Raw genomic sequence first — 26877 nt, 5'->3', positions numbered from 1 at the left:
GGTGGTATGTTTGCCTACACGTAGTTGAGAATTGATTAAAAAGTATCAGAGTTTAAGAACAAAATTTTTGCCCTAGTAAGGATGGGGGAAGGAAAGACAGAGTAGGCAGAAGTCCAATTCCAGTCCATTCAGTTAAACATACAGTTCCTGAGACCTTGTATGTCCTATCCTTAATGCTTGGCATTGGGGATACAAAGGAAAATGAGACCCTCCCTGCCATTGTGAAGCTTATGCTCTGGTGAGAGAAAGAAAGAGTGCCATGAATAGATAACTCTAATCCAATTTGATCTGGACTGCCAAGGAGGAATGAACAAGGTAAAATAGGGGAAAATAAAATAAAGAACTACCTATTATATAGGAGTTAAAGAAAGCCTTTCAGAAGAGAAATATGCAAGATGCTGCTATAAGTAGAGCCCAAGTGTATAGTGGCTTACAACCAGTTATTTTTCCCTGGATTGGCAAACGGACCAGTAGGTTGACTCTCCACCTTGAGGTTATTTCAGGGGCCCAGGCTGACACAGGCTCTCCCATCTGAAACACATCGCTTTCAAAATGCTCATGTGTTTCTCTTTGCCAGCAGGCAGGAGAAAAAAAAGAACAGATAAGCCAACTTGAGAGGTTTTTATGAGACATGCGCGGAAATGGTATTCTCATTTCTGTTCCCATTTCATGTATAGAACCAAGGCACATGTCTAGACCTACCCACACGAAGATTGAATTGTGTAAAATAGCTGTGTGCCCGTAAAGGAGAGAAGAATGTGTTTGTCCCAGGCAGTAATAGTTGAGCCGAATTTTCTAGGGCAAGAAAAACTTTACTAATTGGAAGGACTGAGGGTGCATTCTAATGATATGCAGAAACATTTTTAACTCCTGAGCAAAATTTAACATACTGAGCACCCCTTCTTCCCTACTACCTACCGACAAACCCTGCCACCTCTGAAAGTTTATTTTTAAAAATGTTCTCAAAACACACTGTAGAGAAAGGAGAAAACTAAAGACTTATTCATGTGTGAATGTTCCATGCATTTATATGAGGATAAATAATTGTGCATCTGTAGTTTTTTAAAGCTACAGTATATATTAAAATCAGTGAATCTTTTCCAAGGCTACAGTCAGAAAAGTTTTGGAAATAATTATTTATTCTCCCATGAAGAGAAAAAATAATTTAACTTGTTGATTCAATAAGGCTGCATCCAGGAAAACAAAACCCATGCCAGGTAAATTAAAATGGAGAGTCATTAATACAGGGGGTTACTTATGAACATGCTGGAAGAGATCAAAGAGAAAAGGGGAAGGTGAAAAGATGTGAAATGGGAAACTCTAGGAAGCCACTCTCATCCCTACAGCCGGGGGATATATGAGTGGGGATTAGGCTACCAGAGCAGGAATCAGGAGGAAACACTGGACGCTGAACTCACAGTGATCCTGACAGATGGGAGCTGGGGCCATGGGGAAGGAATTGGAAGATGGGAAAGAAGGTACTGATGCCACAGAGAATATACAGCCCCTACCAGAGACAGTGCAGCAGGAAGGCAGAGAAAGAGAGAGAGAGAGAGAGAGAGAGAGAGAGAAATACCTTGGCTCCTCTTTCCTTCCTCCCTTCCATCAGCCCCCAGAGATTCCTGTTGGATCGTCTAGTATCTCTGCATTTTTCAGGGCTGTGCCCTCCTGCAATACAGAGAACAAAGAAAGCACAAGAAATGGATCTGACCGCAAACAAGCCAATAGTGATCACTTGCCTTAATTGTTTGAAACAGCTAATTCTTCCATTTGAGATGAAGAAGAAGAGTAATTTGCATTTCCTGCTTGGTGAGTTATAATGGTATTGTATTTTTTTTTTTCTGAGGTATGAACAGTTTACAAGCTGGATTAATAGCAAAACAGAACATGAATTCCGTCCTTCATAGGCTTTGTTGTTAGGTTGGGAAAATGATAGAAACTTAAATTTGGAAGCAAAATAGCCACTTACTTTTCTCATCCCATATTTGAAGACCCCAGCTCAAAGAAATAGAAAAATATAAAAATAATATGTTTGTTTTATATTTCTATAGCCTCTATGACAATGGATTGAATAGACCTAGACTTCTCAAAACATTTTCACAATCATTTGGCTATCAGATATCACCATCTCTCTGAAAATTAGTAAACCCAGGGAAATTAGTCTTTTTTTTATCAGAAAGGGAAAAGGCCTGGAGAGAGTAAGTGCCTCACACAAGGTCTTGTTTTTAGGCAGTGATGTATGGAGAATGAGATCCCCACTCTGTTTTTGAATCCTTGTACTGTTTGCACCAGAAAGGTGACTGAAGCCTTCTGAAAAGTTCCCTCATTCTCATTCCTAACTTACCTGCATTTGGTAAGCACATTCCTACTTTGATATGACAAACAAACCATTACTAATGCTCTCAGGTCTTGAGCCAACTTCACTCCAGGGACTATTGAGTTGAGAATGGAACTATAGACCCTCTCTAAACAGACCCTATTTAGTTTTCTAGGGCTGCTAAAAACCCACAAACCGGGTGACAGTGACTTGAAACAATAGAAATTTATTCGTTCACTGCTTGGAAGGCCTGAAGTCTAAAATCCAGATGTTTGCAGAGCCATGCTCTCTTTAAAGCTCATAGGTGAGAAAACCTCCTTGCTTCTTAACTTCTTGTAATTTCCAGCAATCCTAGGCATTCCTTGGCCTGTAGCTGACCGCCTCCAACCTCTGACTCTGTCTTTACTTGGACTTCTCCCCATGTGTATGTGTCTTTGTGTCCAAATTTCCCTCTTTTATAAGGATACCAGTCTTAATAGATTTAGAACCCAATGCCTTTCAGTATGACCTTAATTTATAATACATGCAAAAGCCCTATTCTTTTATAAGGTTAAATTCACAGGTTCCGGGTAGAGATAAATTTGGAGGGGACACTAGTCAATGCAGTATAGATCCTAAGTAATGGTAGGTTATATTTACGAAGTCTACAAGACCAAAGTAAGCTTTAGCCAGTTTTATATATCCATATTAGTCCATTTTCACAGTGCTATAAAGAACCGCCCAAGACTGGGTAATTTATAAAGGAAAGACTGGGTAATTTATAATGGAAAGAGGTTTCATTGACTCACATGGCTGGGGAGGCCTCAGGAAACTTACAATCATGGTGGAAGGAGAGGTGAAGCAACACCCTTCTTCACAAGGCAGCAGGAGAGACAGAGAGCAAAAAAACAAAAACAAAAACAAAAACAAACTGCCAAACACATAAGGCCATCAGATCTTGTGAGAACTCCCTCGTTATCATGAGAACAGCATGGGGGAAACTGCCTCCATGATCCAATCACCTCCCACCAGGTCCCTCATTTGACATGTGAGGATTACAATTCAAGTTGAGATTTGGGTGGGGACACAAAGTCAAGCCATATCAATATCAGTGTCCTATTCCTAGGCCTTATTGCTAAACTTCCCCAATACTGTAAGTATCTCAAATTTCAGTATGTGTTTTAATATTTCCTTGATAGCTGGACATGATACACTAGGTAAAAGGAACTCCTGTAAATACAACCACAATAAGGTGGTGGTAATGTGTCCTGTTATTAGGTCTCATCTTTTAGGAAGCCTAGGTCAGTCCTCATCTTACTCTGCTTTGGTGGAACAGGATGGCTAGAGTAGGCTGGAGTTAAGGATTTATTTTCTTACACTTGTAAGACTAGAGCTGGCTAGAACTGAATTTTTCCCTTTCCCCAGTGAGGCTGGTTTCAAAACCCCAGAAGATTAGGCTCTTGTTAAATAGTTTCTTCTGAGAGCAGACCTTGTTGAGAACATAAAGTTCTGGCATGGTTCCCTGTCTCCTCCCACTGATAGAGAGACTAGCAAAAATTTCTCCAGTTCACTGATAGGACCACATAGAGTGCCTGGTGATAAAACTCACAAAAGTATCCCCCCCCGATACACACACACACACACACACACACACACACACACACACACACACACTTGCCCCAACATGCCCACCCATGGCTAGGTCCCCTGGAGTTTTTCTCTCTCAGATGTATTCACACTGAGTCTCCAGCAATTTTCAATTAAAGTTCAGGTTTCCCCACCCAGCACTGTTTCCTGGGGAGATGCTGCTTGTGCATTTCTACTTGGTAAGTTGTCATTCTCTATATTTGCCTGTCTGTTCCTCCAGTCCTGGGAATAGGGGTTTGTCCTGTGATCTCACTTCTCTTAAGGATATGAGAAGAGTTGTCAGTTTCTCTCTTTGTCAGTTTGTCACTTGTTAGGATAGAGTGCAACTTGCAAGTTTGTTACATGCCAGACTGGAAAATGGAAGTATATCTCAAGTATCTTAGAATAAAATATACTAAGCACTAGAGATAGAGTTGTCGAGACTACTAATAATAGCTTTGGAGTTAGAAAAATTTGGGTTTGTCGGCCCTGGTGGCTCATGCCTGAATCTTAGAACTTGGGGAGGCTGAGGCGTGTAGATCATGAGGTCAGGAGATCGAGACCATCCTAGTTAAAATGACAATACCCTGTCTCTACTAAAAATACAAAAGATTAGCAAGATATGATGGCATGCACCTTGTAGTCCCAACTACTAGGGAGGCTGAGGCGGGAAAATTGCTTGAACCAGGGAGGCGGAGGTTGCAGTGAGGTGAGATTCTGCCACTGCACTGCAGCCTGGATGACAGAGCGAGACTCCATTTCAGAAAAAAGAAAGGAAAATAAGAGAAAAACTTGAGTTTGATTCTTAGCTCTATCACAACTTCGTGAGAGCCTAACTTCCTTACAGTTTTTCAATATTAAAAACAGAAATGCTGTTAATTACATTGTCTACATCACAGGAATGTTTGCATTATAACAAGCGTTAAGTGCATTGTAAATTCTAGATGGTACAGAATAGTAGATTCTCCTGGCATTACATAAGGTCAATCACCACATATTGCTTTCAAAGATAATATAATAGGGGTTAAAGGCTAGTAAGAGAAATTATTCTGTCCAGGCCCAGAGAAGCCTTTAAATAATTTAGAAAAAGACTTTACTGTACATTTTGACATGTCTACCAAAACCATGTGGGGAGACACACTAAATGCAATAGATGAAAATGGAGCTACTCAAGTTGCAAAGGTGGTGCTGGGACAGAGCCTCCATGACATGTCTCCTCCCCTTATCTTTCCAGACAACCTTAATAAAGGCAACTCCTCAAAAAGCTCTGAGGCTCAAGTGGTCACCTCCTGAATATCATTAGATAAGAAAACGTTATAGATATAGTTTCATCCATCACTAAAATTCTGATTAACGATTTTGACATTGCAGTCTTGGGAACAAAGGAATTCTTAGATTCACACATTCAACTGGCCTCAGCTCTCAGCAATAAAGAAGCTATTTCTGGACCTATGTCTACCTTGAGTCCAACATTACACTGCCTCGGTCTCTACAACTGTAGTAAGTCTTCCAGTCTTGAAATTAGATAGTGTAACTTCTTCAACTTTGTTCTTCCCCCACTTGTTTTGACTAATCTAGACCCCTGACACTTCCATGTGAATTGTAGAATCAGCTGGTCAAATTCTATAAAAGGCTTTCTTGGTTTTTGATTGGGATTGCTTTAAACCTATAGATCCATTTTGGAATAATTGGCATTCTTCTCTGTAAGGACTCTTTCATTCAATAAACACTGTATATCTATCAATTTACTTGGGTCTTCTTGAATTTATCGCAGAAATATTTTGTCATTTTTAGTGTACATATTGCAAATCCTCTGCCAAATTTATTCCTAGGTATTTTCTATTTTTGATGCTATGGCATATGGCCTTAAAAATTTTTATTTCAATCTCTGATTGTTGCTATTAATAGAAATATAACTGATTTTTATGTGCTGACTTTATATCCTGAAGCCTTCATAGAGTCATTTATTGGTTTAGAAGATTTTTTGTCGATAGAATCTTTAGAAATTTTTCAGACTTGATTAATCTACAAATAAAGTTAGTTTTACTTCTTTTCCATAGTTTACCATTTTATTTTATTGCAGATTTGTTACATAGGTATACACGTGTCATGGTGTTTTGCTGCACCCATCAACCTGTCATGTATATATTAGGTATTTCTCCCAATGCTGTCCTTCCCCTACCCCCGACAGGCCCGGTGTGTGATGTTCACCTCCCTGTGTCCATGTGTTCTCATTGTTCAAATCCCACTTATGAGTGAGAACATGTGGTGTTTGGTTTTATGTTCCTGTGTTAGTTTGCTGAGAACGATGGTTTCCAGCTTCATCTGTGTCCCTGCAAAGGACATGAACTCATCTTTTTTTATGGCTGCATAGTATTCCATGGTATATATGTGCCACATTTTCTTTACCAGTCTATCATTGATGGACATTTGGGTTAGTTCCAAGTCTTTGCTATTGTGAATAGTGCTGCAATAAACATATGTGTGCATGTGTCTTTGTAGTAGAATTATTTCTAATCTTTTAGGTATATACCTAGTAATGGGATCACTGTGTCAAATGATATTTCTGGTTTTAGATCCTTAAGGAATCATGGTTAGGACCTCTAGTACACTGTAAAATAGAAATAGGGAGAGTGGATATTTTGCCTTATTCTTAATCTGACAGGAAAAGTCTTTGGTTTTTCACTATTTGGTCTGATGTTCACATCAGATTTTTGATAGATGTTCTTTATTACATTGAAAAATTTTCTTTATGGTTCTGATTTTCTAAAGGACTTTGATATGAATTGACTTTGGATTTTGTCAAATAGATTGTTTGCATCTATGAGAAGATTGTTATTTTTTAAATTCTGTTAATTTGAGGAATTACATGGATTTTAAAATGTAAAGTAAACTTATAATCATTTTTCTTTTTTAACACTGCTTTGGCTATTGGGATTTGTAATTCCACATGAATGTTAGGATAAGCTTTCCCATTTTTCCAAATATATTTCTTTTTTTTTAAAAAAAAGGCCCTTATGGTTTTGACATGGATTAAATTTAGTCTATAGATCACTTTAAGTAGTAGTGTCATCTTAACAATATTAAGTCTTCCAAACATACATAAGATATATATTTATGTTTATTTAGTTCTTCTTTAATTTCTTTCAGCAATGTATTGTAGTTTTTAATGTATAAGTCTTGCAATCCCTTGGTTACATTTATTCCTACATATTGTGTTATTTTTGATGTAATTGTAAGCAGACTTTATTTTCTTTTGGATTGTTCACTGCTAGTGCATAGAAATACAATTGATTTTTGTGTGTTCATCTTATATCCTGCAACTTTGCTGAATTTATTTATTAGCTCTAATAGGTTATTTTGTGGATTCTTTATAATTTTCTCTATATAAAGTTATATCAAATTAGAATACATATAATTTTAACTTCTCTCTTTCTAGTTTGGATGTTTTTGTGTGAGGCTGGAAGGGGGTAACCTAATTTTGAGGGCGGAAACCTCCATACAATGTTTGATAGAAATTACAAATACAGACATTCTTACCTTGTTTCTGATTTGCGGGGGAATGTGTTCTGTCTTCTACCATTGATTACAGTGTTATTTGTGAGATTTTCATAAATGTTCTTTATCATGTTGAGTAGGTAAAATTTTATTTTTAATATGTTTAGTGTTTTTATCATGAAAGGATGTTTGGATTTTGTCAAGTGATTTTTCTTTATGAATTGAGATGATTCTGTGTTTTATTTTCTTCATTCTACTAATGTGGTGTATTATGTTGACTGGTTTTTTTTGTTGTTGTTGTTAAACAACTCTTGCATTCCTGAAAAAAAATGCCACTTAGTTATGTTCTAGAATCCTTTTTATCTGTTGCTGGGTTCACTTTGCTAGCATTGTCTGAGGATTTTAGAGTTTTTCCTTTTTTCCTTCCAGCTTTATTGAGGTATAATTGACAAGTAAAAATAGGCTATATTTCAGGTGTACTGTGTGATGTTTTGATTTACATGTACATTATGAAATTATTACCACTATCAAGCTAACAGACCCATAACCACACATATTTATTATGTTTTATGTGTGTGATTAGAACATTTAGGATCTACTCACAGCAAATTTTGAGTATATAACACAAATTATATATGATTAATTCTATAATCACTCTGTACGTTAGAATTTCCAGCACTTATTCATTCTACATAGCTGAAACTTTATAAAGTTTAACTAACATCTCCCCATTTCCTCCACAGAGGTCTTTTCTTCTTAGGTGAAGTAAAAATAGTTACGATTATATTGTGATGCAGCCGATACATGATTATTGACTTTGTGTCAGCCAGAGGATCCTAATCACAATTTCTCATTTAGAAAAATTCCAGTTTCTGTCTGAACTTTAAAGTAACACCTCTCTGTTGCTTTGAAACATTTGATAATTTAGATTATTTACTCATTCTGAATGCAGTTTTCTCAAAATTAGTCTGAGGTCTACTGCTGATGATTTCACAGAAAATGTATCATTTACCTTAGATATTAAAATTACAGCTTTTCCCATATTAATATCCTAGAGATTTTCAATTAAGAGATTTGAGATTGTTTGAAGGTCATCTTCTTGAATTATAGTATTATAAGCTTAGGTTATGAAATCTGACAGTCCTGGATTTGAATCATGATTCAAATGCTTGTGATTTGTTAGACATTTTATTTAATATCCCTGTGTACCTATTTTTTCATTGTTACCCACATTATAACAATGGTATCCACTTAATAGCATTCTCAGAAGCATTAAATGAGAAAATGTAGGTAAGTCATTTAAAATCATGACTGGCACACACTGAATACTCAATTAATGATGGCTTTTATTATAATTATCCTATTGGATTTCAGACAATCAACAACTCCGTTCCCACTTAGGTTTAAATCTATTTAGAAAGAATTGATTACTTACTGAATTGCATATGGTTATAAATTATCTGTACATATCTCTGAGCAATTATTAAATAATAGAAGAAAAGGAAAAGGAGGGCAATAATATAGAAAATAATATTTTAACTTTCTGCAGAAATATGTAATGTGGCACAAAGCTGTGAAGTCAAAGTAGCTCAAAGATTTCTTGACTAGAATAAAGTGAAGTAATATTGAGGAGGAATGGAGGCGTAGCCAAACAATTAAATACCTTAATATTTCCCATGAAAAACTTATTTCACATTAAGTTAATCCTGTCCATTTGCAAATTAGTACCCTTTTCTAAAAATCATCATTTAAAGAGGTATTTAGTGTTTGTGATCAATTTTATTCTGTTAAAAATAATTATAACCCCTTTCCTTTGTGCTGTCTTTCTTGGAGAATTTTTCTTTATATCACCGATTTTAAGATTTTCTACCTGTCTGGCTTTAGTCAATAAAATGTAAGTCGATAGGACATGTGTTAAAAGATTTGCACTCTCCCAGATCGGGACTGCTCCTTCAACCTAGGTTTGAAAATGAAAATATGGACTACAGCTGTAGTCAGTCTGTGATGGATGAGTAGCCTAAGAATAAATGTCTTTATTATTAGCCACACAGATTTGGGGGTTGTTTATGACTTTAGTGTAATTTTGCCTAAGGAAAAACAATGTTCCACCAAAATAACTAAAAAACCATCCACAGCAAAAGGACATTTTTGTCACACAAATATATAGTTTCTAAAATTAGAACAAACCAGTACACATACCTTTAAACATAAGACATAATCTTGACTTTTTAAATTACAATGAACTGGTCTTAAATTTCATATGTAAATGAGAAGGACAGAGAATACACAAGATAATTTTGTGAAAAACCACTAAGTCTTAGGACTTAACCTCTCAAATTTGAATGCTTATTATAAAGCTAAAGTTGCAAAGACTTTGGTGTTGTCTTAAGATAGACAAACAAATCAATAAATCAGTGGGAAAAAGTAGATCATCCAGAATGGGACTCACTCATATTTAGTCATTTTATTTTTTGAAAAAAGTACAGAGAGTTCAAGTGTGTTGGCTCACACCTGTAATCCCAGCACTTTGAGAGGCCAGATCACAAGGTCAAGAGATTGAGATCATTCTGCTCAACATAGTGAAACCCCATCGCTACTAAAAATAGAAAAAATTAGCCAGATGTGGTGGCAGGTGCCTGTAATCCTAGTTACTCGGGAGGCTGAGGCAGGAGAATCGCTTCAACTCAGGAGGCAAAGGTTGCAGTGAGCCAAGATTGTGCCACTGCACTCCAGTCTGGATGACACAGTGAGATTCCATCACAAAAAAAAAAAAAGTCTGAAGACTGTGTAGTGGAGGAAAGATAGTCTTATAAATGCTTTGTGCTGGAACACTAAAAGTGTTGATAAGGCATGTTACTTAATATATCTGTACACCTATTTTTTCATTGTTATCCACATTACTATAATAGTATTCATTTAATAGCATTCACAGAAGTATTAAATGAGAAAATTCAGGTAAGTACTTAAAATCATGACTGGTACACACTGAATACTCAAATAATAATGATGACTTTTATTATAATTATCCTTTAGAATTTCAAACAATCAACATCTCTATTCCCACTTAGGTTTAAATCTAAGTGGGAATAGAGATGTTGATTGCCTACTGGGTGTTCACATGTAAAGATAGGTACCTCAATCCATGCCTTGTACAATATACAAAACTAAGTCAATATGGACCATAGAACAAAAATCTAGCACCATAATATTTTCAGGGAAAAAAAAATAGAGAAAATCTCTGACTTAGGGTTAAGCAAGGATTTCTTATATATAGTCATATATAAGAAATAAAATTTATAAAATTTTAAAAAATTGATAAATTTTAATTTCACCGAATGTTAAAAATTTCTCTTAAAAAATCCTGTCATCGCGCCATTGCACTCCAGCCTGGGTAACAAGAGTGAAACTCTGTCTCAAAAAAAAAAAAAAAAATCCTGTCAAGATAATGAAAAGACAAGCCCCTCTCAGCTTCAGTTTGAGGATAGTCCTGCCCATCCAGAGACCAGGAGGAAAACATGCTCCTCCACTTCTTCAGAAGCAGGACTGATACCTTGGGCTCAGCTGTAAACCCTGAAGCAGTCCTGTGATTCAATTACAATCTCTCTCAGGTGTGCAGAGGGTCCCCCAGTCAGTGACCCAGCAAGAGCTCTCCCGGGGACTTGGAGGGAGCTGCAACCATCCATGCGCATCATGATGTTTTATAATTTTTGTATATTGTACAATGGAGCTTGTTGCTCACGATTGGCAGATTTTGAAGTAGACACTTACCCCAGTGCCATCCATATTGACGAACGTCCCAAAAGCAGTACAGACTACCTAGAGGCCAGACAGAATTCATGTCTACCTAAACTCCTAGTAACAGGCCCACCAAAAACGGACTTCACTGCAGACCTTGAAGCAGCCACATAACCCAGCTCCAACCCCACTTGAATAAAATCCTGGAAGCAGTCCCATCAGCCTGAGGACTCATCAGGAGAAGGTCTTTACCTGCCAAAGTCCATCTGTAAACTGAAGGAGATATTTACTCTTTTAAATGCATAGACACCAATGCAAAGCTGCATGGATAACAAAGAACCAGGCAAACAGGACACTACTAAACAAACAAAAACAAAACCAAAGACAACAAAAGAAACTAATAAAGTTATATAATAAACACCAAAGAGATGGAAATCTGTGAATTGCTTGACAAATTATTAAAAATAATCATCTTAAAGAAGCTCAATGGCATGCAGAACACAGACAACTGAACAACCTTAGAAAGACAATGCATGAAAGTTAATGAAGAAATAAAATTCATAAAAAAGAACCAAACAGAAATCCTGGTGCTAAAAAATACAAGGACTGAACTGAACAATTCAACAGAGAGCTTTGATAGTAGACTCAAGCATGCAGAAGAAAGAACTAGTAAATTCAAAGACAGGTCCTTTATAGTCAACCAATTAGAGGAACAAAAAGAAAAAAAGAATTAAAACAAGTTAAGAAAGCATAGAGAACCTATAGAATATCATTAAGAATATATGGCTGGTGCTGTGGCTCATGCTGGTAATCCCAGAACATTAGGAGGCTGATGCAGAAGTATCACATACACCCAGGAGTTCAAGACCAGCCTGGGCAACAGAGAGAGACCCAGTTTCTATTAAAAAATTAAAATATAAAAAGTATCCAGGCAGGGTGGTGTGTTCTTGTAGTGCCAGCTACTCAGAGAAACTGTTGATGGGAATGTAAATTGGTGCAGCCATTAAGGAAAACAACATGCATATGTGCAGATTCCTCCAAAAATTAAAAATAGAACGTACGGACTAGGTGGCTCACACCCATAGTCCTAGCACTTTGTGAGGCTGAGGCAGGAGGATCACTTCTGCCCAGGAGTTCAAGACCAGCTCAAGACCAGCCTAGGCAGCACAGTGAGACCCTGCCTCTCCAAAAAAAAAAAAAAAAAAAAAAAAAAAAAAAAAAAATCCCACTTACAAGTCTATTGCAAAAGGAATAAAATCAGTATCTCAAAGAGATATATGGACCTATATGTTTATTGCAGCATTGTTCACAGTAGCCAAGATATTAAAACAAGCTAAGTGTCTGTCAGTATATTAATGGACAATGCAAATGTTTTGTAAATCTGTGTGTGTGTTATTTTGGGGTCTTTTGTGGTCCAAATAAATATTATAATTGTTTTTCCATGTCTGTGAAAAGTGCCATTGGAATTTTGATATACATATATACACACACAATGAAATATTAGTCAACCATAAAAAAAGGAAATCTCTAACTCTGGGAGATAATACCTTTCTTTGGTCAATGACATCCCTGTGGACTGAAAGCTAAATCAAATAACTTGTCCCAGTAATTTCTCCAACTGATATTTACTACTCCTTCAAATTATGAAACTGTAATGCCAGTTATCACTTATGCCAACAAGTTGACAAAAGATTGAGATTGAAGTATCAGATATACTTTGGGGTCATTGAGTGGTGAGAAAAAATATTTAGTTATTGCTTTGAACTACTTTATATGAGGTTATTGTTTATCATGATAAAAATTACAATAAGCCCTTTTTCATAGATTAGGCTTATGGTTGACCCAAATGTAAAATTATGTGCTAAATAAGCCAAGAAACACTGGAAGAGAAAGAGACAGAGAGAGAGAGAGAGAAAGAGAGATTAAAGACAGGAGTAAAAATTATGCATGTATTAGAAAAAGTAGAAAAGTTAGAAAAATTCCTAGAGAGGCAAGTCATTATGCCCTCTTGAGATAAAAAGCATGATGTGGCATTCAACTCTGGAATTCAAGATCAAGGAATGATGTGGCATTCAACTCTGGAATTCAAGATCAAGGAATGCACAGTCTGTACCAGTTAAATAGCTGGAGAAAAACAGGATTCTAATTTCCACGACCATTCCAGTTGGAGGGGTTTTCTCCCCAAAACTGCCTTCACTCCATTTTGTGGAAGCCACACTGGCCTTTGACTCTGCAGTTTCAAGAGAGGGCGTTTCCCCCTGTGTTTATTTGCTGTCTCCTCCTCTGCAGTCCACATGATACTTTACTTACCGGAGTCCTAAAGACCTGAAACAGCAGCAGGCTGATTAAAAATTAATAAGAGGCTCAGAAGGAGAGTACCAAGAGGCAGTTGGCTCTGCGATCTGCAGTTTTTTGAGGTTCTTTAAATACCCAATTATTTTCAGGACACCTACAGAACAGAAACCACAGGACATGGGAAATAGGTTGTCAGGCCAGAGGGAATATATTTTTAAGCACAAGTCTTTTAACTTGGAAAAAGGATTACGTTTACTGTACTACTGTTCATTACATCCTTATTTTTTTATCTTTTGTAGTTTCAGGTGACTCACCCAGCAGGAGTGAGAATTTATCTTCAGTATAAATTTCATTATTCTATAGTGGTTCTTCATTTGCCCAGGAGATAACAATTCTACGTAGAAACCAAAAAGTCAGTGAATTAAAATCAGTCCTGGGAATACCTGATGATATATTACATCCCAACTCAACCAGGAAGAAAATAGAAACCTGATAGGTCAAGGAATTGGAGAGCACATATTTATATTATAAAGTTTCTCTGAGTGAAAAACACTTTCTTAAAGAGACTAATGAATGCACCAAGACATAAAATGGCCTCTAACTACTGTAAAAATGAAATCTATAGGAAATTCTTCCTCTACCACTTTCATTCTGCCATTTCCTAAAACCTACATTGTGGTTAGTAAAATATTTATGTGTTGCACTCCAGAAACCTATTATTTATGATGCCCAAACAGGAGGGATTGCATCTGATGACCACATTTTCATTTAGCTATGGGAAGGAACAAATTGCAGTTGAATTACTAACACAGAAACAAATCAGGCAGGGTGCAAATGATTTGTTTAGCCAGAGACTAGCTTGTCAGGAAGCCGTGCTGTAATATGGCACAGAGGAAAAATCTGTGTATCATTACCTTACAACAGGTTGTCAAAAATCAGCAGGCTGAGGGAGTTTTCAACAAAGGTAGGAAAGATAAAACAAAGAAAGGATTTTTTTTTTTTGTAACACTGTGTTAATGAAATGTTACTTTGTTAGCATTGCATAAAAATACATGTAAATTGTGGTACATAGCAGAGTCAATTGGACTGTGACTTTTTGTAATGTGTGTTATTTTTCAATCAAATCTAATGTTCCTTTTCACCACTGTTAACTTTAAAAAGCAGAAAGCTTCAGAGATCTGAATTATATTTTCAGAATTGTCTAGTAGGTCTTATTGTAAATCATTTAGCTGTCTGAATTTTTGCAATCTATTCTTCTGCTGTAAGAAAAATAATGGCTGTGTATATGTTCCTACATGCTACAATTATAAATTGGATGGTGAAATTACTTCCAAAAGCAAACCAAGAGAAATTACAAAACGATATCTCACTTAACATTTATTGATTATTTATCAAGAGCTCTTAAAAAAAAAGACACTTGATAGTTCTTGGAAAAAAATACACTTGAATCTCTGGTTGGCTATGATTTATATAATGTATACATTTTGTTTCTCCGTTTTTTTTTAACTGAAAACATACCTTATGCATTTATTTGTTTAGTTTCTTTTGCTTATTTTATTTCTTATACATTTATTTTCTCTCTCTTTCTAAAACAGATTTGAGAAGGTTAACCACAATATATCTCTCCTCATGGGATAACACAAACCAAATTTATTAGTTCAAAAGAGATTACCAAAAGATGATAATATACAGTCTATTGCTTAAAAATGGCAGTAGTTCCCTGTTGCCTACTGAATAAAGTCTAAATGTTTTCAGTATAGCATACAAGGCCCTCTATAGTCTGTCCCCAAGCAGAATAATAGAAAACAGAATGGGTTTTGGAAATCAGACTGCTGATTCCATCAGTATGGTCCATGAGTTAGGTTTGGCAATGTACTTGGTTACCCTTTCTGCATTTAGGAGCTACAGCATAAAGAGTTTCTGTAAGAAGTATTCTGCAGTTGACAAAGGTTTACTCTCAGAGAATTTACCACCTCTTGTTCCTTAACCATGCATGTCCCACGGATGTCTTCTCTGATAGATTACACTACTGTCTTACCAAATAATTATTGCCCCAACTTACATTTCCAGTGTAGCTTTAGTATGATAGATTGGCATCCAAGGCTGTTGTCCAGCTCTCTTGCTCATTTCTCTGTTTCTGATTGTGACATCAGCTCCAAAGTGTCAGCTTCTGTCCCTCCTATGGTGGATCCTTATTGGACATATTTGTGTCTTTCTAGGTTAGCAAAGAGTCTGAATTTTCTTTCCTTTGGAATTCCAGACATCTAACCTACTTTTTGGCATGCAATGGAAATGTGTGGAATCTATGGTTAATTCTGCCTCACTCTTGGATTCTCAAACTGTCTTCTTTATGTTTCCAGACCCTGTTTTCTCTTTCAGCCTCTGCCCTTTCTGTTAAGCTAGAGTCAGACTAGGAGCTCCAACAAAGAAGAGAGGCTACTGTGTTGGGTACAGATGTAGACTCAGAATAGCACTGCTCCTGAATTGAAATCTAGCTTTCACATTGAGAACTTTGATAGTGACGTTTTGAACAGAGCACGTCTGAGTGATGTCATTGGCTCCTTAGAGGTTTGACCATCTGTATTCATTCTATTGCACCAAAAAAAGTATGTAACAACAAACTTGCTCAAATAAAAGTGCCCTGATTTATGGTAGTACTTAGTATCATGATGTAAAAGAGTTTTTCTAAGCCCAGCCCAGAATAGGAGAAAAAAAGAAATGCACATGTATTAGTCCCCTTTTATCTACAGGGTATATGGCCCAAGACCACCAGTGGATGCCTGAAACCGTGGGTAGTAAGGAAGCCTATATATACCGTGTTTTTTCCTATATACACATAGGAAGTTTAATGTATACAGAAGGCACAGTAACATTAGCTAATAATAAAATAATTATAACAATATACTGTAATAAAAGCTAGATGAATGTGCTCACTCTCTCTGCTGTCTGTCTCTCTCAAAATATGTTATTGTACTGTATTCACCTATTTTCAGATCCCAGTTGACCACAGGTAACTGAAGCCATGGAAAGCAAAACTGTAGCTCATGGGGGACTACAGTATATATATGCATGCATGTGCATGTGTGTGTATATGTTGGGGAAGCATAGGCAATGGGTAATTTTCTTAGTAGTTCTCCAGGGTATGTGTGAATTCAGAATTTGGTTATCACTAATTCCTCACATCAGATGTTCCCAGTTTCAAACTTAAGTCTGAAAACACATTAGATATAAATAAAAAAGGTTTGAGGATTATCTGTTATTTCTGTTTATTACACACCTGTGACTGCCCATTCATTTGGCATAAGTTATTGTCATGCTAGCTGTACTCAAGAGCAGACTAGAAAATGAAATAAAATTGGTTTATCATTTTCAGGAAAAGCTTCTACTCATAATCTAAACTGGCTCAGATAGTATTGAGTCAAGTTATTCATGGGAAATGGTGATGATTTTGGGTCTGAGCTGAAATCGCTGTTGTTATAAAACTCTGGTTCACCTGGGATTTAGAATATTAGATTCAAAGGAGAACTCTTAAATTTGGTTGGCTCTTAATTATTTCAGACATTCATTTTCTCTTAAGTTTCTACCAAGCTCACAAAGAAATACATAAAAGGATCATTTCTGAGAATGAATGCTCATCACCTTGGCAGTCCCAAATGGACAGGAATAAAGTTGGAGTCTAAGAAAGGTCACTTTGGCCTAAGACAAAGAAAGTACAGGGAGCAAACCCAAGTTGAGGCAAGTGATCAATGGCACTAGTGTAGGACTCTTCAAAAGAGGAGGAGCTCTGAGAGTCAGGAATGACTAGGAATGGAGACCAGGAATGCGGGCATGAAAGTAGCCCAGTGGGAGTGATGAATCAACTTGGCATTTCTCTACCTTGATACCCATCAATTGGTAACTGGCATAGAAAGACCCCAACAAAAGACGTAGTTGGCTTGAAAGTACTAATAGTTCTTGTCTCAACAGGGAGACTTTATTCTAGTGGATGACTGGTACAAAGAGATAATTGCTTGCCAATAAACTCAAGAACAAAAGTGGCACAAGTGATGAACCAAGAATACGGTATTTTATCCTGAACGTGAAAAAATAATTGAGCACAGCATGTGAAAGCTGGAGGGGATCTCGGTAACGTGCTTGAGGTTGCAAAAGTGAACATGGCCTGCACAAGAACACAGATCACACAGCTGTAATGCAATTCTGGTTAGAACTCTGATTTACCAACTACAGCTCCCCTGTTCTCACCAGGGTTATAGCACAGCTACTCTTACAGAAGATGCGAGAAAATATATACACAAAGAAGACATCACAAGACCCGGAGATGAGAAATTTCTGATCACAGAAGACAGCTATAGAACAGGTTGTTGTTTTGTCTGGTATTCTATTTGGTAGTGGTGGCTTTAATAAATTCTTTTCTTAAAGCATTGCAAATTCATTCTATTCGTGTGTGTGTGTGTGTGTGTGTGTGTGCACTTCTGTGTGTGGGTGTAGGTATGTGTGTTAGAATTAAAGACTTATATCTCCTATTAGTGACATGACACCAAAAAGGCACAGGCAACAAAAGTAAAAATATGTCAATTGGACTGTATCAAAATGTAAAACTTCTGTGCATCAAAGAGTGCAATCAATAGACTGAAAAGGCAATTTACAAACTGAGAAAAATATTTGTAAGTTATATTTCTGATAAGGGGTTAACATTCAGAGTATGTACAGAACTCCCACAACTCACCACCACAACCATTGCCAACAACAGAATAATTTGATTTAAAAATGGGCAAAGAACTTTAATAGACATTTCTCCAAAATATATACAAATGACCAATGAGCATATTAAAAGATGCTCAGCGCCACTAATCATTAGGGAAATTAAAATCAAAACCACAATGAGATATCCCCTCACATCCATCAGGATGTCTAGTATACAGTTTTTAAAAATAAAATAATGTTTTGCTGAGTATATGGAGAAAGCAGAGCCTTTTTGTCCTCTTGGTGGCAAGGTAAAATGGTACAGCTATAAAAATAGTATGGCAGTTCTTCAAGCAATTAAAAATAGAATTACCATATAATCCAGAAATTTCACTTCTGGATATATATCCAAAAGAATTGAAAGTAGAATCTCAAAGAGATATATGTAGGCCCACGTTCACAGCAGCATTATTCACCATAGCCAGAAGGTGGAAGTAACCCAAGCATATACTGATGAATGAATGGATAAACAAAATGTGGTGTATACATACAATGAAACAATACAGTCTTTAAAAGGAGCGGGGGGCATTGGGCTGAAAGTTTGAAACTTCTAATCGTGACTTGGTCTTTCTGGTAACCAGCAGCCATCTAAAAGTTCATCAAGGATCACCTCATTAGAACAAAAGATGCTCCAACTACCCAGGAAATTCCAAGGGATTTTGGAGCTTTGTATCACAGATTCACTCAGGAAATTACAAAGGTCTCAGAAGCTCTGTGTCAAGAACTGGAGCAAAGACCAAGTATTAGAACCAAAGATTCTCCCAGCATGCATTATCACTCAGGAAATTACAACGATTATAGGAGCTCTGTGCTGGAGACTGAAGGAAGAGACCCACTGTATAAATATCTTCTTCTTTCACAACTAGCCATTGTGGACCTTGAAGATAGAAGCGGGCAACAAGCCAAGGAACATAGACAGTCTTTAGAAGCTAGACAAGATAGGGATTGGATTCTATGTTACAATCTCCAGAAAGAAATGCAGCCCTATGCACACCTCGGTTTTAGCCTAGTGAGACCTGCATAAGACTTCTAACCTTCAGAACTTTATGAAAATAAATGTGTTGTTTTAAGTCACTAAATTTGTGATAATTTGTTATAGCAACAACAGAAAATTAATACAGTAATGTTTTCATTTCTTTTGCTTGATTTGCCTTTTCCTTTACATTCAGATTGTTTTCATATTTTTTAAAAAGTATCAAGTGCACTTCAAAGCCAGTAAGCTTTAGGTTGTTGTTTTGTTTATTTCTTTCCTAATTGGTCTTTTGCCAAGAGAAATGTGTATCAGGATTAAAAGACCCATCAGGGCCTGGAGAAAACTTTGAGTATCATTTGTGTAAAGGTGAGAACTCTGTCTCACAAAAGCCTCAATTGTGCCTTCAATCATAATTACTGCTCCTGACTGCAAACATTTGAAAAAGACCACTAAGATCCTGAGAAAAGAAATAGATGAAGACATCATCATATATTTTGATTGACGGGAAACATACCCTTTGCCTACAGGCTTCCAGAGGGATCAGGAAGGGAGCTATATTTCTTTAGTCTATATGCCACACAGTCTGTAGAATGCCGGTGTGTATTATCTCCCTCGGTTCTCACAATTAATTGGCATTGTTAGTCTCTGTAAAACACATCAGGAAAATTAAAGCTGTTAATGACTCAATAAAGCTCAATTATTTTGTTGGGTGATGGAGCCAGGATTTAAACCATGGGGGCTTAGGTCTCAAAGACTATGGTATTGTTCCTTATTTTATTCTTTAACCTTTTTTTTTCTTTGAGATGGAGTCTTGCTTCTTCGCCCAGGCTGGAGTGCAGTAGCGCAATCTCCACTCACTGCAACCTCCACCTCCCAGGTTCAAGCAATTCTCCTGTCTCAGTCTCTTGAGTAGCTGAGACTACAGGCGCCTGCCACCGTGCCTGGCTATTTTTTTTTTTAATGTTTTTAGTAGAGATGGAGTTTCACCTTGTTGGTCAGGCTGGTTTCAAACTCTAGACCTCGAGTGATCCACACGCCTCGTCTTCCCAAAGTTTTGGGATTACAGGCATGAGCCACCATGCCCGGCCTCTTTAATGGAGTCTTGAAGCATTCTGAGAACCTAGTAAAGTCAATAATATCTCTTCCCAGAGAAATACATACGTAAGTACAAGCACATTTGCACATGTTTGTGTATAATACTCAGGCGGCTCACTGGCCCTAGGAAGCTTGCATACTCATTAAAAATGTTCATAGATTTCATTTTCTGCTAACCAGAGGCAGTGTGTCATAGTGATGAGAGAGGTGACTATGAGCAGATGACCACATGGCAGTCCCGTGCGCTACTGTTTACTATATGTGAGGCCTTGGGAAATTGCTTAACTTCTCTGTGCCCTATTTTTCCTTATTTGTAAAGCAGGAATAGCAGCAGAGATAACCTCTTCGGGCTGTGGTGAGGATTGAAAAAGTTGTTACACAAAAAGCTTTTAGAAGGGTAGGTGCTCTATAGTATTGAATAGATTTATTATTTTTATTATTGATGTTGAGTTAGCTCTAGATTTGGGCAATAGGGTTTTTTTTTCCTTTTATTTAAGTTCTGGGATACAGAACTGCTAAATGTGCAGGTTTGTTACATAGTATACACGTGCCATGGTGGTTGGCTGCAACTAGCAGCCCATCATCTAGGTTTTAAGCCCTGCATGCAGTAGGTATTTGTCCTAATGCTCTCCCTTCTCTTACCCCTCAACCCCTGACAGGCCCTGGTGTGTGTTGCTCTCCTCCCTGTGTCCATTTGTTCTCATTGTTCAACTCCCACTAATGAGTGAGAACATGCAGGGTTTGGTTTTCTGTTCCTGTGTTAGTTTGCTGAGAATGATGGCTTCCAGCTTCATCCATGTCCCTGCAAAGAACATGAACTTATTCTTTTTTATGGCTGCATGGTATTCTATGGTGTATATGTGCCACATTTTCTTTATCTAGTCTATCATTGATGGCATTCAGGTTGATTCCAAGTCTTTGCTATTGTAAATAATGCTGCAATAAACATACATGTGGATGCGTCTTTATAGTAGAATGATTTATAATCCTTTGGATATATACCTAGTAATGAGATTCCTGGATCAAATGGTATTTCTGGTTCTAGATCTTTGAGGAATACCAAACTATCTTCCACAATGGTTGAACTAATTTACACTCAAACCAACAGTGTGTAAAAGTGTTCCTATCTCTCCACATCCTCTCCAGCATCTGTTGTCTCCTGACTTCTTGATGATCATCATTCTAATTGGAGTGAGCTGGTATCTCATTGTGGTTTTGATTTGCACTTCTCTAATGATCAGTGATGATGAGCTTTTATTCATATGTTTGTTGGCTGCATAAATGTCTTCTTTTGGGAAGTGTCTGTTCATATCCTTCATGTACTTTTTGGTGGAGTTATTTTTTTCTTGTAAATTTGTGTAAGTTACTTGTAGATTCTGGATATTAAACCTTCATCAGATGGATAGCTTGCAAAAATTTTTTCCCATTCTATAGGTTGCCTGTTCACTCTGATGATAGTTTTGTTTGATGTGCAGAAGCTCTTTAGTTTGATTAGATCCATTTGTCAATTTTAGCTTTCACTGCAATTGCTTTTAGTGTTTTAGTTATGAAGTCTTTGCCCATGCCTATGTCCTGAATGGTATTTGGGCAACACTTTTTTAAGAATAAACTTACTATGATAGATGCAGCAGAAAAAAAGTCCAAAGTATCATTCATCACATTCCCTGAAGAAGATTGGATAATGCACCTGCCATTCTTAGAGATACTGACTCTTTGAATACAGGGTCAGCAGAGACCAAGGAATAAATGCGGTTTTGCCTATCCAAAAGCATTTCCATGACACTTGTCTTCAGAGAACCAGGATACTGAGAAAAAGAGATAAGATACAACATCAGAAACGTGTGACTTATGACTTCAGGGGAGAAAACATTTCAGCACATCCAGCAATTAATGATAAAAGAACATTATTGTGGAGCTCCTTTGGGATAGAACAGGAAGGCTTCAGAAAACACTTGATGTGTTTCCCTTTTAAGAAAACCATAGGAAAGAAAAACTGGTGACACTTTGATCAGTTGGGGAAAAAACTGGTGAGCAGTCACCACACTGCTTAAACACATATAGCCTCTTCCATGTGAGTACATTACTAAATGTCCATCAATGCTAATAAATTTAAGAGTCACTATGATGATAAAAGAAGAAGTGTATGAGGACACTTGTATTTTGCCAGTTTCCTACATGTAAACAGTTTATCTAAAACATCCAGCAATGTTTCCAATATCTTTTTTTTTTTTTTTTTTTTTTTTGAGATGGAGTTTCACTCTTGTTACCCAGGCTGGAGTGCAATGGCATGATCTCGGCTCACCACAACCTCCGCCTCCTGGGTTCAGGCAATTCTCCTGCCTCAGCCTCCTGAGTAGCTGGGATTACAGGCACGTGCCACCATGCCCAGCTAGTTTTTTGTATTTTTAGTAGAGACGGGGTTTCACCATGTTGACCAGGATGGTCTCGATCTATTGACCTCGTGATCCACCTGCCTCGGCCTCCCAAAGTGCTGGGATTACAGGCGTGAGCCACCGCGCCCGGCCTTTCCAATATCTTAAAAGTATTTTGGGGCTTCTTGTATGTATTGATTGGTTACTTCAATAAAGGAGTCAATCAGTACTGGAATAAATTTTCTTTCTCTGAAGAATTTGCTTAAATTCCCATATTATTTTCTTTCTCTCTTCCTTCCTACATCTTTCTCTCTATCCCTCTGTTTCATTGATTGAAAGAAACTTAGAAAACATTTATCTTTATTTAAGGCAGCATACTGGGTAAGGGGCAAGGTGCGTGGTTATTCATTTGATATGCCGGACTATGAAAGAACAATATCTCCCGAAGTTATAGGTAATTAATTTTTTAAAAATTGACTCATGATACCAGAAGGATGCTTTAATCCAGTATTTTATGAAAACAACTAAAAAATATATTGAAAATGGCTGAAGCCATACACACTTATTCACCCGTATTGAGTGCTTACTCTGTGCCTCAGGTGGCCAATTGCTAATCCCATGGCAATAGGGATGATAATATGTCTTTCCTGCCTTCATGAGGTTCACAGTTGGTTTGTACAGTTAGCAAAGTAAAGTTGGAACATGAATTTAGGATTCCTGAGGTTGCATTCAAGGCTATTCAGAACCAAAATAATTTCAATAAAGTATTTGTTTTAGAGAACTTTTGAGGAAACCACCAGAGCACCATTTGAAGATCACTGTTTAACTATCTAAATACCAGGACCTAATAAGCATCTAGAATAATTATTCTTAACCAGAATACATAGGTGACGTGTTTGGTAAATAAACTATCTCATAAGCTCATGTAACCCAATTGCTTTGCAACTAGTGCTAGACAAAGTCCCATACAAATAGTTCAGTGGCGAAAAAATAACTAAAAACCAGTTGAATTATTTAATGTAGTATATATCAAAACAAAAAGCAATGAAAGCAGAAGTTTCAAAGGGGGTGACTGTAGCAGCCAGAAAACTTTTTAAAAAAATCTCCTTTCCCCAGACGACTCTCCTTCCATTTCTCTTGGATTCTTCACAATTGTCTGAAATCTCTTCTGTTTCCCCCATTATCTGCACCATTCAAACACCTTCTTTCTTCCCAGCCTATAACAGCCCTTATCTCTCCTCCTAATATTGCTGTCTCTGGCTCAGATCTTTTGTTTTGTCTTATCCTTCACCTTTTATCCCAATTTTTATGTAACTAAAGAAGGGCCCAGGACTGACCTAGCAAGCAATCTACCTCCCTCCATTGGGAGAAGTGGGAGAGAGAAAATGGTGAATGCTTATAACCTATTGTCATTCCTTGTATCCCCTTCACACTTGGATGTTTTAAAAAATGGAATTAATGTTGCATGCAATATCTTCAGAAAGGTGTTAAAAGGCCCAGTCTGCTTTTTTACCCACATGAGAAACTACTGTTCTGAGTCACCGAGACAGCCGTTGTTAGGCCTGGATGTACCATAGATTCATCGGGAGTTTACTAACTTTCTTGGCAGCAGCTAAAATGTCTACAGAAAATAGGAGTTTATGGCCCTCATGGTATGTTTTCCTAATGTGTGAAGATGGCAGCTAGGGCGGGTGGAGGGTTGGAGTCAGAGATTAAAGTTTTAGAGTGGTCTGGACTGAACATAGATTGTTTTAATAGTCATATTACATAAAATGGCTGCTAACCAGTGGCAAAGGAGGATTTAGCAAAGCACACTTAATAGTAACTGAGGGGAGAACACATTTCTTGCTTTTATACCTCACTGAGTTAAAGCTGTCACATCATCAGGTAAAGCATTTAAAGCACTTTTTCAGTACCACACCATTTTTATTTCTGTGTGTGTGTGTGTGTGTGTGTGTGTGTGTGTGTGTGTGTGTCTGCATATATGTATACACATACATGGCAGGACAAAACCTTTCCTATATCTCCTCATAAAAAGAAAAGTACTATTTTATTTTTTTTCCATTTGTATGTTGAGTGAAAAACGCTGTCAATATATAGATTGTCAGGGAATTTGGCGTCTTTACAATGTTAACTCTTTCCAGCCAGAAATAAAGTACTAAAGTACTCCTCTTCTTGTATGCAAGTCTTCTTTATATCTCAGTGAAACTTCATGTTTTTCCAACTACCTTCTGCACATTTGAAGATTAATTTAACCATTTATCAAATATTTATTGCACATTTACCATGGTTACCATGTTCCAAGCACTGTTTTAGATGGTGGGAATATAACAGTGAAGAAAACAAATGTGTTTCTTGATCTGACAAAGCTTAAATTCTGTAAAAGAAGAAAGAGAATGAAAGAAAAACAAAGGGAAGGGTTTTTTTATGGTAATGGCTAGGAGTTTTTTATACCTTTATATTGAAAAATCTGTACTACACTTTGGATTTTTTAAAGAGGGTTATAGAGGTGAAATGCCTATGTCTAAAGGTATGAGCATGTATGAAGTTCAATTGCTTTCCCAAAAACTTTAGATTTATTGATACCCCTTAGAGAAGTAAATCATTCTGACTAGGGATGGTGTTGTTTCATCTGACTCTTAAAGAAACAGCAGGATTGTCAGGGCAGAAGATGGGCAAAGACCTACGAGAATGGAAGAGTGAGTCACGAAGCAGGTTGTTGGTATTACTGGAGTGAGGGGGTTGGCTAGAGATACAGCCTTGATGATAGTATATCAACTAGTTTCCAAAACCCTGAGATGTTTGTGCTCTGGCCTTCATATGCCACACCCCTTAAAAGTACAATAATGTGCCCTGTGGTTCTCATACCCAGAAAAGTTTCAGGAATATTCTCTCATTGCCTTGGTCACTGGAGTGCAAAACTGTGACCCCAGTGACTCAACCCTGAGCAATCCTAAAGGGACTTTTATAGACATTTCTAAAATGAAAGAAAGAACTTCTTAAAACGCTGAGCAGAGGCATGACATTTCACCATGTATTCAGTGATTATTAAGATATATTCAGGCTGTCATCAGCATTCAAGACCCTGGAGATAAAATGAGGTGAATGGAGGTTCTTATTCAGATCTGAATTCTGCCCAGACCACTGACTTATCCTGCGATAGCAGCTAAATTAATCCCTTGAAAATCCGTAAAATATTTCCATTCTTAACTGATGAAAGTACCCCTAATATTTATTGTATCCTGATATATTTACTGGTACTACAGTAAATATTTGACAAATTGTCATAACTCTCTCAGAAATATGGAGATTAACTGGAGTTGGCTGCCACAACAGAGATTCATGACTTACTCCATACTATAGTTCAGGTTTCCTGGGAAATAGACTCTGAGGCATGGATTTCTGTGCAAAAAATTTACTGGATAGTGCTGTTAGAGTTAACATCTGTGGAGACGTGAAGGCAGGTGAATTGGGCCGAGGGGCAAGTTGAAAAAGATGCAGTCAGAACAAAGGTCTCAGGTGACTTCACAGCAATCTGGAGCTAAATGGCCTTATAGTGCGGCCTCACATGACACAAGGAGAATTGTCCTATCATTGGATGTGTGCTATACCTAGAAAGGGGATTGATCTTGGAGAAGTTGCTTCTCTTCCGCTGATGGAAGTGCTCAGAGGGAGGCTCCGATGAGAGATGTCTGTGGTCAACATTCCTAGCAGTTGGAGCAACAGGTACTTTGGTTCTGAAGGGTGAGCTCTGGGTGACACATAACATCAACTACTGTATCTCTAAAAAGAGAAGGTCATAGGTTTTGGTTGTTTTACCCTTCCTATCTTTGCAGTTCAGATTACTTGTTTTTCCTTCCGCAACCTCTGCTCCTGTGGAATCTAAGTTGCAGCTTCCTATTTAATTATAACAAAGCACTGTGAATGCGAATGCCCGCTGCAAACTGACCACGGCCCAGTGCTTTCTCAGTCTCACTTTCTGGCACCCAACCTTATTATTGTGAGTCTTCCGATACCAATTTTTTTCTCCAGATTTTATAGATGCTCTCTATACTCCAAAATAAGCGTACTGCAGTAAAAAGGTGCAAGAGCCAGGTCAGGGCTTAAATCTCATCTCTGCTCTGTAATATTGGCAATTCTTTCAGCCACTCTGAACCTTGGTTTTCTCACCTATAAAGTTTAATTATAACTATAATTGTAATAGTTGGTGTAAAGATTTTATGGGATAACGTATCTATGACCCA

This window comes from Saimiri boliviensis, chromosome 15 (genome assembly GCF_048565385.1).
Source record: "Saimiri boliviensis isolate mSaiBol1 chromosome 15, mSaiBol1.pri, whole genome shotgun sequence".
NCBI lineage: Eukaryota > Metazoa > Chordata > Mammalia > Primates > Cebidae > Saimiri > Saimiri boliviensis.
This window is presented reverse-complemented; position numbering follows the sequence as displayed.